This window comes from Orbicella faveolata, unplaced genomic scaffold (assembly GCF_042242905.1).
Source record: "Orbicella faveolata isolate gen_17 unplaced genomic scaffold, um_ofav_v1 contig_3, whole genome shotgun sequence".
In the NCBI taxonomy this organism is placed as follows: Eukaryota; Metazoa; Cnidaria; class Anthozoa; order Scleractinia; family Merulinidae; genus Orbicella; species Orbicella faveolata.
The window spans coordinates 17628683-17645199 of record NW_028301558.1 but is presented as its reverse complement, the minus strand read 5'-3'; the positions used below and the strand labels follow the sequence as shown (position 1 = coordinate 17645199).

General features: G+C 39.9%; 1 pseudogene across 1 annotated transcript; it reads left to right on the top strand.

The window, feature by feature from the left end:
• Positions 1-485: 485 nt before the first annotated feature.
• On the top strand, positions 486-15406 carry LOC110066759 (uncharacterized; annotated as a pseudogene). Its single transcript, XR_016209867.1, has 5 exons — positions 486-628; positions 4480-4579; positions 5339-5937; positions 7694-8029; positions 9421-15406. The product of XR_016209867.1 is annotated as an uncharacterized LOC110066759 (transcript).
• The last annotated feature ends 1111 nt before the right edge of the window (positions 15407-16517 follow it).

The following is a 16517-nucleotide window of genomic DNA, read 5'->3' as shown; positions in this document are numbered from 1 at the left end:
GGCAGCATACACTGAGGTCAGTCACAGCTTGAGACTAGTGTGCATATTGCTTGACGGCCGTATCTCAGTCTGTTCGTTCGCATATTGATTAAATTTAATTGCCGAACTATACGAGGTTTAGAATGTGCCTTTCGTGTTTAAAATCACGGCATTTCAAGGGTTATCGATAGGCACCAAGCGCATGTTCATACAAGGCACTTCGGTGCGCGAATTCGGTTTTGTATGTCGTTATACTGCGGACTCGGATCAGACAGTCTGTTCTAAATTGCGACTATTTTCAACGACGGATTGTCTTTATATCAATTAAAATAACGCTTTAATTTATTGAGACAAAGCTTAGTAAGAAGATAATTGGGTTTTGAGCAGACTTGTGATTTCACTTGTCCCAGTTTTAAGCTTTCAGTGTTTTGGGTATCCCCAGTGGGGTTACCCAAAACACTAGGGATTTGGGTACGGGGGTACCCAAAACTCAGGGATACCCAAATCACTGTGACACCGGAACTACCTGCACCCTGTCTTGCGTTCGTTCGAATTCTGTTTGTTTTGACATATTTTCCGTAACTGCGCTCTTGGCTGTTGGAAGGAAGGGCCCTAAAAGATCAGTTGAATAGATGGTGCTTCGTTGAAGGTAAGCCAAAAACGTTTGTATAGTAAACTGATGAGTCCATTTCAGACAAACGAATCCTATAAGCATGCGAGCCAATATTAAGTCTCCGGTTAGCCTATGAAACAACAGTCTGGTTAGCCTAAATAGAACCTTGTTAGCCTGAATAGCCCCCAGCTGCCCTTAAAAAGTTGTTAGCTTGCGTTTAGCCTTTGAGCCCGTTGCCCTATAACTCAGTCTCGTTGCAGCGGACACCCGCTTTTACAAGACCGTTGAGCCCGTAGCGATCGCGATCACATGGCCCGCTTGCTGGCTTGCCTATAACTTCTCGTTATATAGCGGACAGTCCCTCTATGTGGTGTAATGTGGAACCTCCTTTATTCAAAATAAATTGGGCCATGGAAGTCTAAATTTACAACACTACCTTGCTGCTTTTCAACACCAAATGTGTTCATACATAGAGCATGATCATACTGATGACATGCTGATGATGATCATGATCCTGCTGATGAGTCCTCTATCAATCAATGTTTTTAAAGAATGGAATTCTCCAGGCCTACTTAATCTATAACAATTGATATCGAAAATCATTTGATAACAATCAAACTCACAGAATTATTTTTTTATTTCTCAATTGCTATCAATGGACAAAAATCGCTAGCGATCGATAATTCCTATCTTGTTCAGGAATATCCATTGTCATCAATTGAAAAAAAATGGAAATAACTGAAATCACTAGATCAGAACACTGACTGTGTTGTTTATATGTTGCTTATGTTGCTTCATCTCAATGTTGACGCTACATTGAGACTGCTACTCTAGGCTGAGCTTCTAATTTCTGCTTGCCACCGTGCCACAAACTAGCAAAGAAACAAACAATTTTGGGCTTCAAAAGCCCAAAATTGTTTTCTGTTAGTTGTTTCTGTTGTTGTTATGTTGATGGTGATTGTAAAAGATACACAGGCTATGAAGACAAAATGACTCATAAAAGAGACAAATTTTGTCATTCATTTTGTTAGTGTATAACTTGTAAAAGGACAATACTAATTCTACTGATAACAATCAAGAATCAATACCAAATGATGTCAAATCAATCACTTAATTGATTGCTATCAGCAATGGATAATAATCAAACTCACAACTTTTTTGCTTCGATTTTCATCAATTATTGTTATTGTTAGCTTTGATTCCCTTGCTTTTATGCTTTTGACATGACTTACCTACTTACCAAGTGTAAAATCTACTACAGTATCTTGATTCTTGTTGTCAGTTATTCTCTTTGCCCATCATGCAGACTAGTCTTAACTTCATGTTTACAAAGTATAAGATTTAAACAGATGAGACATTTAAAGTGTTTTATTTGACTTAAGAGCTCAAAAAATCTTTATTTAAGCTGCATTGTTCGGGAGACTCCTTTATACTCAGCTAGACTTAGTCAGGTGCCCATTTGTTCCTTTCCAAGCCTGCAAATAATTTTTGCCTATAATTAGCAGGTCATTTAATTTGTCAGGCCAATGATTTTAGGACAAGTTTAATGACCTGACAAACTGCCAGTCTGGTCGGACAAAAAAAAAAATTGTTGCAACAAATGAAGAATTTAAGAGACATTTGGGACATTCGAGACAAAGAGTACTTTTTCATGGATTAATTGATCAAAACATAAGTATTATGCCTTCACTCACATGTGTATTCCATATTTTCCGGCGTATCAAGTTTTAAATCTCTGTGTATGACAAGTTTCCCACAACGTCTGAGGAAAACCGTACCGCAGGAAAAGCGATGAAACAATCTCTCGCATAGCTAGCTTGTCAGTATAAGATTCCTCACAATAACATTGAGAGACTTGAAAATTGGCTGAAATGAATTCTTCGACTTTTTCTGAAAGCAAGTTTCTCCTGAAAATTTTCGGGGTCAATTGAATAAAAAATTTGCATAATTAGATGAAATTGAAATTGTATTATTGGAAGTGGTCATGACTCCAAAGTGTGACTAATTTGTACATTCACGCTTTTCACAAAAACATGTCTGTGGTAGCTGGAAACTACATTTGAACCAGAGACAAAAAAAAAAAAAAAGAAAACAATATTTAAGAGAGCTAATTAAAACTGATTTTTGATCAAAGGGACTAGGAAAACATTTGGTTACATTTTAGAGGTTTTTGAAAACGATTTCATTCAATTTGCATAATACATGTATTTTAATAGAGTTAAATAATTCCACATCACTTGCAGATAACAAACAATATTGAGTAATTACATAAGACCTTAGATTTTAGTAGTTTTTCAGATGAATGTAATTCAGACTAATTGGGCTTCACGATCTTTCACGACACCACCGCAAAATGTGTAAATTAACACGTAGGAATAGTACATGGTGCTAAGGTAGCGTGTTTACAATTCAACATGACATTTGGGATGATGTCCCACAATGATGTATTGCGCGTGATAAAATCATTTCATGAGCAGTGGAATAAAAACGAAACTGATTAGTGATATGACAAAGCTTTTTTGCATAGTATTGTGTGGCAGTATAATAAAATAACTTGTTTCATATTCAGCCACAAATTTCCAGTTAAAATAATTTTCATTGTAGCAGAAATGCCCTGACAGAGGGTCCGACCAGGCCAAGCTTTTACCTGTCAAAACCTCAAATTTACCGGACAATTATCCCATGACCGACTGTTATTTGCAGCCTTGCTTTCCCCTCTGCACATTTCCAAACTGTATGTTTTTCTTAGTCTTTTGCTCTGTTAAGTGACCATACCTGAGCAAGAGAAAGCTTAATTTATGATTTCCTAGAGACAGACAGCCATTATCCTTGGAGACCCCTGGGCACCTCATTAGAAAGGGATGAACATGTCTTCCCTGCTTCCCCACTTCCCTACTTCCCCGCTTCCTAGCTTCTACACTTCCCTGCTTCCCCGCTTCCCCGCTTCCCTTCCTCTGCGACTCCCTGCGTCCTTGCTTCCCTACTTCCCTGCTTCCCTGCTTCCCTGCTTCCCTGCTTCCCTGCTTCCCTGCTTCCCTGCTTCCCCACTTCCCTGCTTCCTTGCTTCCCTGCTTCCCTGCTTCCCCAATTACCCACTTCCCTGCTTTTCCTGCTTCCCCGCTTTCTTGCTTCCCTGGGTCCCTGCTTCCTTGCTTCCCTGCTTTCCCACTTCCCTGCTTCCTTGTTTCCCTGCTTTCCTGCTCCCTGCTTCCCCAATTACCGATTCCCTGCTTACCTGCACTGCTTCCTTGCTTACCTACTTCCCCAATTCCCCACTTCCCTGCTTCCCTTCTTTTCGTCTTCCCTGCATCCCTGCTTCCCCAATTATGCACTTACCTGCTTCCCCAATTACGCACTTCCTGCTTACCTGCTTCCTTGCTTCCCTGCTTCCCCAATTCCCCACTTCCCTGCTTCCCTTCTTTCCTGCTTCCCTGCTTCCCTGCTTCCCCAAGTTCCTGCTTCCCCAATTCCCACTTCCCTGCTTTCCCACTTCCATACTTCCCTGCTCCCCTGATCTCCCCCTTCCCAGCTTCCCCACTTCCTTGCTTGCTTGCTTCCCTGCTTCCCTGCCTCCATGCCTCCCTGCCTCCCTGCCTCCTCGCCTCCCTGCCTCTTTGCCTCCCTGCCTCCTTCCCTCCCTGCTTTCCTGCTTCTCTATTTCCCTGCTTCCTTGCTTCCTTGTCTGGTTATTTGTTTCCCTGTTTCTCTGCCTCCATGCATGCTTCCATGCCTGCTTCCCTTTTCCCCAGCGAAAAAAAAAAAAAGATTAAGATAGCTGCTTCAACTTTATTTTATTATCAATTTTTGCCAGGTGTTCAATATATGTTCATTTTTCAGATGCTGTTATTTTAACCAATCACTATCACATCATTCTATCTCAATATTAGTTCCAAGACTGCAATGAAGAGATGAGTTAACACAAACTGAGTCATGTTTGTTGCTGTACCACGAAGGGAATCTAACAATGGCAGCTGTAGCAGCTACAGGGTGAGTTGAGTTTGAAGAGCTGACTAGTGTCTTTAGAGTTACTCATTGTATTCGCATTCGAATCATACGATTACCTGTACTACATTGTAATTCAAGAAGTACTGGCATGCAAATACAATATACTCAATAATACAGTTGAACCTCCACTGATGGTCACCTTGCCCGGTCATTGATTCACTCTTATTTTGAATGCTCTACAACAGCCACCTCTTTATAGAAAGGCAATGCCTACTAAACCACGCCCCAGCTCTCAAAATAGCCTCCCCAATGGCCAGTTTATCAATGACTGATGAGTAGTGTATACAAAAGGTCGCGAAACTTGATCCATACCATACGCGCGTCATTGGTGTCTGTATGTGTTTTATTGATCATATTTTGTTTGTTACGTATTTATATACAAAAAGCAAAAAATGTTGCATCCCCTCAAAAAAACTGGTGTCATATTACACCCCTCCTTACCATAACGGCCAAGGTCACTCTCCTCTGTTTCCAAGATGGCCGCCATAAAGATTGGAAATAATATTTTTATTTTTAATAATTATGTAATATTAAATATTTTTAATCTTTTAAATTACTCTTGATTTCATGGGAGTAAGTTGTTTATAGAAACATCTGCATACATGTACACATTGCCTCCAGCTAGAAAGGGTTTGTTGCAACCACAAACTAAATAATGTTCTATTAAGCATGTATGATAAACTGTAAAATTACAGTTATTATTTTTAAAATGATTTTAATTCTTGATACGTGCACATGTAGGTCTACACTACAGAACGTTACTGACAACCAGAAAAGATGGTTAGTCTTTGGAATTGCACTCAACAAAGTCCTGGTTTCCCAAATACGTTCGTTTGTAGAGCAAGAAGTTCAGAAGGAGTATGGTAATCTTCAAACGAGCCACAGTATTCACACTCAAAGCACATCTGGGCGACTAAAGAATTGGCCAACATTTCTAAAGTACGAGAACATCAATGGTAACGATGTATTTCCCAGGTTGCCAGGTGGCAGGTATGATTATTCCAAGTTTGACTGCCGAGTGACATCACATGTTGACTTTGCCAAGCTCTCTGTAGAGAACCACATGGCCAAGTTTAACGCCATTGATGAACACTGTGATGCATCTGCCGTTCTCGCCTTGCTTGGTAAAGTGCCACGAGTCTTCTCACTGGCTGTGCAGAGTGCTGCTGGTGATGTTAGACAAGCGAGAAATACCTGGGCACACTGTGTATTTAGGGACTGGGAACTATTGAGTTTTCAACAGAGATTTGCTAAGGTGGAGACGCTGGTAAAATCTTTAGGTTTGCCGAGCGCTGATGAGATGTATCTTGTAAATGAACTGAAAGACTGGCAAACAAAAGGTACAGTCAACAGTTTATGTCTTAAACTGAGTGCGTGAACATTCACTGGGAGGACATTTTAAGTCTGAATGATAGAGCGTTCAAGCTCTTGAGCAGTTTTCCTGTGGTCCCCAAGCTGAAAATGGGTTTCAGTTTTGTCACCAGTTTTTAAATTCCAGTTGCTATAGCAACTACAACAGAGAAACTGAAACGGTTTTGCCCAACTATTATTGGATGCTATTACTGGAATAACATTCCTGTATCTATACAAAATACGCCAACTAGAAACCTTTTTAAAAAAACACTTTTAATTTCCACTTTTAGTTTGCGCAGTATTATTTATTCATAATGTAAGTGTTACAAATTAAAGCTATTATTTTATTTACTATATTTTAACTCTCTCCTCTCTTATACTAATTCTCTTTTTATCCCAAAATAAATGCATTAAATTAAAGGGTATATAATTAGTTTATTATATTTTGTCCTTTCCACTTTCTTTTCACTGCATTTTATTTTTAAGAATACTGTATAATTGACATCGTCAAGTGGAGAAATAAGAAATACAAAAATATAATACAAAATGAAACAGTTTTTATTTTTATTTTTTGGTTTGCTTTTCAATTGACCGATTCAAATCTAGGAATTGAGGATTGGAAATAGATGTGACAAAACACATTATGACTGGTTCAGTCAAGCAAAACCCATGGACACAACCTATCCTTTGAAATGGTAAATTAGACAACTAATATACCAGCCTTAACCTGTGTAAAGAGTAACGTTCTTAGTTTATTCTGAACAAGTAAACTATTCCTTGATTGGGAATAACAGACAAAAGAAGAGCCCTACCTTCCTGCTTAGATCACGTGAATAGAACACAGCGATGCTTTAAGGTGGCCGAACACAGTTTTCAAGAGCCTATGCCTAATTCACCATTACTTTTAAGCTATTTGTGCTTTAGCGCCCGTTTTTTGCAAGAGTCAAGGTTAATCACAGAAAAGTTTATTCTCGCATTTTGGCTAAGGTATGTGCTGTTTCCATGGTAACGGGGCTGGTTAAAAACAAGGCTTAAAAAATGGTTTTGTTTATTTAAAAAAAATCCACTCGTTAGATTTTTTTCATCATTTGCCCACTACGAATTGACATTAAATCCCTTCTGTCAACATTGTTCTAATAAAATTTTGATTTTCGTAATTCGCCGTAAATAGTTTTCACTGCATGTTCTGTATTATTAAAAATTCCCTATGTCAAAATTCAGATTTTTTGCGATAGATCATTCACGTGGTTTCTGAACTATTTTTTTTTGCCAAATGTCTTGAAATTCTAACGACTGGATCGTCAGAAATCGGCAAGTTTCTGCAAAAGCAATCGGTCTCAATTTTTCGAGCAACTGCGCATGCGCTACATTTAACTGGGTTCTTTCGGTAACAAAGAAAAAGCCGAGCATTGCTGGGTTCTTTGCGTCGTTACCTTTTCTAACATATCTTTGTAATAAAAGACTAAAGCCATCAATACCGCACTGCGTTCAATAATAGAGAGAAAAATAGCACAGATAGTGCGGGTGTTGAGTAAATAAAATGATCGCTCTATTGACGGCATGTTTGTTTTTGCAATCCCTGTGCGCGCGCTCAATTGCATCAGCAAAAGCGCGCGCGAAAACTGTGTTCGGCCACCTTAAAACTGGGACCTTGTTGCAGAAGGTCGCGAGCTTTCGATAACAATTTTTGTTAACACAGATTAAAGTATATGTATTACAACTTGCACCTTGCTTCTCTCAAAGGTGCTATACTGTGCATGAATGCTACCATTGACCCTGATCTCGTAAAGGCGGTTCAAAAAGAAGTGAATGCATTAAGGAATGACATGGACCAGATGGCATTTGAAGAAGAGGTTAACAGAGAGAATGTGAAAAAGGCACTGCATGACTCCCAATTAGTTCTGGAGGAATTGAGGGAAAGAGTTGCCATGATAGAACATGAACAAGAGGTCATCAAGCAGGACCAAAGCTCTCTGTGCGACAAAGTGAACACTACACAAGAACAAATAGGTGATGTACAACGACGCGTTACTTGCCTGGAAGATCAGCAGAAGTCAAACCAGTTCCAAATAAATTATGGTAAGTTGAATAATTTTAGAGTGTACAACTGTAGAACAGCATGAGGAAAATGAACTACAACTACAGCAAACAACTAAAGAGGTAATTCCATCATTCAAATAAAATGACATTCTTTTGTCGTTAGCACCTATAAGGAAGACAGCTTTTCTAGTATAATGAACTGCCTGGTGACCAAGAATCTGAATCAAGGAAAATCGTCTCTGTATATTGGTTTATTTTAAAATTTCTGAAATGACTCAGGCTGTAAACAGAATATAATTCAAATAGATAGATGAACCATAGTACACTGAAATATGACCTTCCAAAAAATGTAGTCACTGGTTTCAGTTGCCTACGTTCACGTTCTTTGGCGAGGGCTAATGTACTACTACTTTGCCATAACATGGTTGATGAGTCAGCCATGTAGCAACGGCCAGTTACCTACATGTAGGTAAAGGGTAAAAAGGTAAAGTCTGCATACGAGCCAAGTGGCCCATCAGGCAGGAGCTTATCCTGGTTTCCTTAGCATGAAGCGACTAGAAGTATTTCTACTCCCCCCTGAATCGGATGCTAGTCCATCGCAGGGTTAAACCCAGCATTGAATTCGTACCTATTTTTACACCTGGGTGAGGAGAGGCACTGTGAGAGTGAAGTGTCTTGCCCAAGAACACAACACGATGTCCCCGGCCAGGGCTCGAACTCAGACCGCTCGATCCGGGTTCTAGCGCACTAACCATGAGGCCACCGCTAACTAATTGCTGTTTTGAAGCTCCATAACAGCTAGGGGGACATTGGGGTTTACGGTATTGGGGTATTGAGCTTTTTTTCATGCAGTATTTCGGTAATTTAAATCTTCACGTGCGGTATCATCTAGCCCGGCGGTATGCGGTTTTTCTTCCTTTTGGCTGACGGTATTCGATTGAAGAAGGTCCTTCAAGGTATTAAGGAACCGTTCATTTGCGCTCTCCTGTCTCATTCAGGTAAATACACTATGCAAAACAAAACAATGCACGGTTGAACAAATGCAGTTTTCCTTTCGTGAAAAATAGCCAACAAGTTATGAATAACTTCACCGCCGAACTACCAAAATAACCAAAATACAGGGACATAGGGTGCGTACATGCTTGAGATCAATAAACATGCTAGATGGATGCAACTTTAAGTAAGCGTGACCGATTATAAAGGGATCTAAATGCGGTATCGGTATTTCGACGATTTTCGACACGGTATTTCGGTATTTGTCAATTTTTCTTGCATTATTGGGTACCCCCAATGTTCCCTTCCTATAATAATTATTTCGAGAAGATTCTGTTCTATATCTGACAAGTTGCGTTACAGCACTAAAAACGTGTGAATTAGATCAACCAAGTTTAAGTATCCGTTTAATTTTTTTATTTCAATTTTTTTTACAGAAATTGCCAATTGTGAATCAGACATCGCCTTTTTTGCGGAGCGTTGTGACCCAGCTACAAGACAGTGGCTTTTTGAAGATTTCGACAAATGGTTCAGTGATCCTGGTGACTCCAGAGCGTATGTTCTCTTAGGTGATCCAGGCGTTGGCAAGAGTGTGATGGCGAGAGTCCTGGCACAGCGTTCAAGAGAAGCTGGACACTTAGGAGCCACCTACTTTTGTCGTCACAATGATAGCACAAGGAATGATCCCAGGTATCTTCTTGGGACTATTGCTTATCAGCTCTGTAAATGTAATAGCCAGTATAGCAGTATTGTTGGAGGGGAAGGTAGCATTAGAAATTTGTTAGGTAATTCTAATCTAGGTATTCAGGAATTATTTACCAAATTATTACAAGAGCCACTAGGTAAGGGCACTCCATGTGAGCGCAGAATGTTAGTCGTTATTGACGCTCTGGATGAGACAGAATATAGGTCAAGGGATGATTTTCTTGATCTTATAATGAACCGTTTCCCTCTGCTTCCTGAATGGCTTGTGTTCTTCATTACCAGTCGCCCTGAAGAAACTGTGCAGTTCAGATTGAACAAATATAACCCCTGTATCAAGATCTGTGCAGGAAATAGCGCACATTTTAACGTCTATCAACAGCACGAGCGGGACATCAAGCTATTTTTGGAAAACAGAGTAGATTTCTCCCATCTCAACTACTCTGTGGAAGACATAACGAAAAAGTGCAATGGATTGTTTTTGTATGGTTTCTACATTTCGAGAATACTTAATGATCCAGCACACTCAGGTAAGATTGACCAGCTCGGTGGCCTTTTTCCTGGAGACATTGATAATTTCTTTTTGCAGAATTTCAAGCGGGTTTTTGATAGAGTGGGAGCGGATGTCTACAGGACGTTGTTTGGTTGTGCCATAGTCGCTCCTTCTCCGCTTCCCGTCTCGTTTATCTCGTTCATTTTACAGAGAGAGAACTCGGACCTTGACGAACAGGAAGGAATTGATGCAGTTTCACAATTTGTAGTCTTGCGAACTTCTGATCAGACATTTACCTTTCTTCATAACCTGATTCCAGCGTGGTTGACCGACAAGAAGAAAGCGTCTCGCAAATTGTTTGTCGACAGAATTAATGCAGGTGAGTACTTCAGGGACATCATTGTTGAATTTCTCTCTGCTGTTGTTGTCAATCGATGCAGGGACAGACCATCCATTGAAGCTGATTTAATTGATTACTTTTTGCGTATTGGCATTCGCTTTTTGTGCAAATACCGAGAGATGGACGCGAAGAAGACCGTTTTCAGTTGTTTAACAAGTTACCAATTCATTTGGAAGAGAATACAGAATAATGGAATTGAAATTTATTCTCTCGTTGCTGATTTAAAGCTTTCCGCTTCCTGTCAGTGGCTTAGTGAAGCTGAACGAGAAATTCTTCAGAAGTTATGCTTAGCTCTTGAAAGCAACGTCCATATTATTGAGGAATGTCCTCATCTTTTACATTCCTGTCTACGTATTTCACCGAAAGCCGTCCAAGAGAACGTCGTAATCTCTTCTGATGGCGTGTCAGCCACTTGGATGGAGTGGGAAGGCCTCCCTTTTCCTGCTTGTAAAATTCCTTGTGATATGAGGTGCTTTGCTTTGTCGCCTGACAAGAAGATGCTGGCTGGAGGAAAAGAAAAATTCATCTGTTTTTTTGATGCGCGTTCGCTTGAAAAGAAGTTTGGCCCCATCAAAGTGATAGAGGCTGGTGATGACATTAATCACTTAGAGTTTTCCCCAGACGGCAAGCTTGTGTTTTTTGGAAGGCTTGACAAATGGTTCTCTGTGGAGAAAAGATGTGTTGGGGAGTTTCTTCCTCAGTTCTTGAAAAATTGTCGTTGCTACAAATGGGGCTTTTTTTCTTCCGACGGTCGCTGTATAGTAGTGCAAGGTAAAGACCCTCTAAAACAAAACCATCGTGTGTCTTGCCTGGTTAATTTATTTTGTAACTGGGCCAGGCGAGAACTTCATTGGATGGGAAGTAGTGAAGTTACTTTTCCGTGTGACCCTGAGCAGGCTGGACTGAAACTGAAATTAACTTCACTCGCTTCGCCTGCCACTTTGGATGCCTTATCGCCTGGCCTAGCAACTCACACAACAACAGCTACTTGCCCTAGAGTTGAATGGTTCAGTGTTTTGGAGAGACTTCTTGCTGCCCTCGAGGTGGATCAATTTGATGACGAGGCACTTTGTCTGGAATGTGATAAATTTAATCTGGATCACCCTAGAACAACCCTGGCTGATGTTCATGAGTACGTCATTAATCTTTACCCAGAAATATTCGAATACCAGGTTTGGGATCTACAGATTGCAAGGCCTGTGCTGGAGGAAGCCTTTTCGTCGGGTGTTGTGTTGAACCCGTTTTTCTATCTGTTTCATATGATGACTAACACCGAGGCTTCAGGTCACAAACTTTTTACCCACATCAATGCCACTTTGTCCCTTCATAATCTTGCTTTTATGAACGTCATCTACTTTCTGAAGATGAATTTTATTCGAGAGTTTCCCTCGCCGGTTTGGAACTCAGGGCTGTTTTGTGACTCAAGGCTGTCACCAGATAGGAACTGGATCGCAGTCAGGGAGTGTTATTTCCCTGAGGATGTCAAATTGCTCGAGAAGGGTGACCGTGAGAACGTTCGTGATGTAGAGCCGGTGCATATCATCCGGGCCGTACGACACTTTGCTTTCACAGATGACAGTACTTTATTTCTGTACGTAACTAAAGACAATTCGCTGCACGCCTTGCCACTTCAGACTGATGCCACTCCTTTAAGTATGTCACGGCTCAGACCATTGTTCCACGTACCCAAGAAGCAACTGGGATATATTTTTTATGTCAAGGACGAAGAGCGAATCCGTTTTGAGGAAAATCTTTCCAGCTGTCTTCCTGGTGTGGTTTTATTTAAACCTCGGCAGCCATCACGTACGTCAGCATTTATCCCTGCTCACACCATTATTTCCGTCTTTGCAGACGCAGGGCTAACGTGTTGGAAAGCAGCAGATGATGTTGCTCCTTCCACCCAAGGGTTTCATGTGAAGAGGTGTGTGTTTTCTCAGGATGGAAATCTAATTGCCACGCATCAAGGAACTAATATATTGTTGTTTGATTTCAGTAATTTTGTTTGCTCATTGTGTGATGACCGGTATGATGAGAACGATGTATCACGTCTAATATTTTCACCTGACAACGCTTTACTTCTTTATTTCATCCAAAAGAGGTGGGGAGCTAGAACCGATGGTCTGGATTTCTATGTATGGGATGTTGAGAACAGACATATTTGCGCATCATTTGACACGCCATCAGAGCTGCTTTCTATCGATTGCTGTTGCTTTTCATCTGACAACTCCAAATTAATAATCTGTGGCGAGTTTAGTTTGGAGGTCTGGAAATACGCTTCGGGTCCATGTGGCTTATTGACAAGCGTGGAAACTAATGTCCCCAGCCTCTACACTGGAATTGATAAGTTCACTCACTGTACAGTGTCGTCGGAAAATGACTTGCTGGCTTGCTGCATTGGGGACAGAATTCTCCTCTACCCACTCAATACGTTTACAGATTCATCGATTCTGCAGCTACCACGTGCGCATTTAGGCAAAATCGAATTTTGTCTGTTCCTGAAAGAAAACCGTTATCTTATCTCATACGGCGTCGACGGCACTATGTTCTTGTGGGACTTAAGCAAATGGAAAGCTGTTGCATATGTAACAGTAGCGCAAGGCTGTGAAAGCATTCTAGGCATGGTTGTCTTACCTGAGGAAGACGAAGTTATTTGTTTCACTTCTTCTGGCCGACAAAGCGTGATAAAGCTTCATGGACTTGTGCATGATATGCACGTAGAACTCCCTACTTCAAAAAGGTTGGACATTCATGGCAAATCGACAACAAGTAAGAAAACAAAGATCTTTAATGTTTGAGAGTACTGCCTTTCCTGCCGATTATGATGAGGCTATGGACTTGACTGAACTTGTGGAAGAGATGAATATCATGGCGGACGAGAATCCAGAGAGTGACGTTGACATTTATGAAAGCGAATCAGATGTTGAATGAGAAATGCGGACATCAAGACTGTTCTTGTAAAGCCATCCTCGCAACTCACAGGGTATCTGAAAGATGCTTGTCGGATTTTACAACAATAAATTTGAAAAGTTCTAACCAGTTGTTGTAATTTTTTGTAACACAAAGTCACTTTGGTGCCTTTAAAAGAAATGCGCGGGCTTCATGGTTTAAAAATTATAGCCCTGTCTTCTAACCCGCTATTTCGCCGATTTTGATGTTGGTAACATTGGTCAGAAGAGCAGAAATCATAATTCTAAATACTGAAAACTGCTGATTCGGTTTTAGTATTACTGTATATTTGACCCTCTGGTACGAAAATGCCCGACAATGAAAGCCATTCTATGTAAACCACATTAGGTATCCAAAGAGAATCCGTATTATTGGAAAATGAATGTAAATATGGATTTAAGGTACAAGTAGAAACTTAGTTTTGCTTTCTGTATTATTCTGTGGCCATTTTTTTCCTGGGTAACATTAATTTTTTGCCGTTTGCAAGCAAAAGGAAAGCCCAGGTGAAATTTGTTTTGTTATGTTTCACGCAGGGCGAAACTGGTCAGGGTTTAAGAACTCTAGCCGACAATGTAGCTTTGTTGGTCACGTGAATTATATGATCGAGAGTCCCTGGCCTTGAATTCTGTCTCTTAGATATCATCAGCCTGAGCTCAAAGGATCAATTCCTCTTGCTAATTGCCTTACATTTCTCGTAATTATAGTTCTGAGAAATTGGGTTTTGGTCTAGAGGGCTAAGCTGATTTATTTGCTTAAAACACAAATATCAGTCGTATATAAAGACCAGTGATAGATTGAAACTGCAAAGTTTTAAGACTTACAGTTTGTAGAAAAAAGTCGTTTTCCTTAGATAACCTCATTTGTAAATGCCAAAGTGTAAGAATAATTGAAATTCTATAACATCAGGAGCCGTTTTCATTGTATCGAACAGAACGCAAAAAAAAATCATTTCGAACGGAAAAAATTCATTCTTTAGGGATATATGTATGGCCGCCGTAACGTCATTTCAAAACGTTCCATAACAATATGTTATTCACTGCATCTGTTGTTATTTAGTTGATTACTCGTCATTCCAGGGATCTTCAAGAGACATTGTTTCTGTATTTAGCTTCGTATGACCATCAGTCACTATACATATATTTTTATGTACAAGTTTGTATCTGGTATGATTTTATTTGTAACTTAATTGAAGAGTCGAGGTATTTAGTTCTATTTTTCTGTAACCAAGAGTAATTGGTGACACTTGAAATGGAGCAGTTTTCAATTGAGTGTCGTAAAACCTAAACCAATGTAATCGCTCTGACCAATCACAAAAGAGACAGACAATCCAATAAACCAATCAAAATTCGAACTAGCTACATGTAGCTGACGCGAAGTCCGGAGAAACCTGTGCGAACGAGTCACTCTTGTTTTGGTTTTGCTTCTGGTTGGATTAAAAAAATGGTGCGAATTTTTTTCAGTCAATCGTGTAGCATAATAATGCAAAAACCAATTACCTTTGGACACTCAAGTGTAAAACCGCTTCGATAATGATAATAACAGTAATGATTTAAGACTGTCAAGCAAGTAGTTTCTACGCAAGTACAGTGATAAGTTAAAGCACATTTTATATCAAGAATAGCGTATACTAAAATTTTGTCAAAAAATAATAATACAGCAGGTTCATGTGTCAAGTTGTATTGAACAATAGTTCAAACCTATAGTTTTAATAATTAAATAGGTACCACGTTTTTATAAAAGTATTTTTTAAGTCAATACTTGTGTAATAACTCTGTTATTCTACATTGCTTAGAAAATGATGAACCGTTGCTCTGGGACTATAGTTTAAAAAGACAACCATGTAATTGTTGGCGGAATAAAATAAAATACTAATTTACCGACAGGTGTTAAATGTTATTGTTACTTTTTTGTGACATCACTACCCTAAAAATAGGAATTGAAATTTCACATTTGTTCGTGTCATGCAGTCTCTGTTGGCCATTAGAGGTTTTAGTTTCTGGATTAAGTTATTTCAAAGGACCAATTATGCAGTGCATGGGGTCAAGTCTTCCGATGACGAAGTTTTTCTAGGTTATTACTTGGAAATATTCCTGGCTGACCTTGAACACAGTTAAATTGCACCGAATAATGTACATAATCGTACTGCCGGTCACGAAGCTTCGTAAAATGTTAAAAATGAATAGACTGACTTTAAAATCTCTTCCCAATAGAGGCTGTAGATTGTGACATTGAAATTCAACATAAAACATGACAAATGTATTCTCTGTGTTTTCCTTTGTATTGCTCGGCAGATTTGGTGGTCCGTACAGGACGGATCCGGTCCGTATCCGGTCCGACTTCCAGATAATCCGGGCGAGTTGGTATCGATACAAATGCCCTGGGATGAGAGCAAACAAAGAATGCAAATGCCCCACCACCGCCGAGTCCTTTCGGAAAATACCTCGCAACGAAAACATGTTCTTTACCAGCATATATTCATATGTCGCTTTGTTTACATGTGCATTTTAATCCTCCCATTAGTCACGGCATTGTGGAAAAATTTCCTCGGCAACACTACATGGTGGTTACGTTTGGCTTATAGCTTTCACTCATTATATTTTGACATGCCAACACAGTTTAAAAGTGTACATTTCTGAAATACAAAGCCGTATGTGTCGTACATTGAAGAGCTAATAACGTATGATCCTTTACTACGTTTACCAGTCTCAGATAGCCTTGAAAATATCCATTTCATTTGATCCATATCTGATCAACAGGTGATAAAATAAATAAGAGAACAACATTATGTTTGCATTTTCCGCCATATGCAAGACCAAAACCACAGGGGTGTCAAATGTCCCGGGTTTGTCCAGGGGCTAGGGAAATGTGCAGACCCGCCCGGGTAGTAACAACATTTCAAATTCCCCACGACCGGAATTAAGATGTGGACGCCAGGTTATTAGCCCGGTGAGGGTACTCCCTTATAGGTATGTGCGACCCCGAAGGGTAGGGTT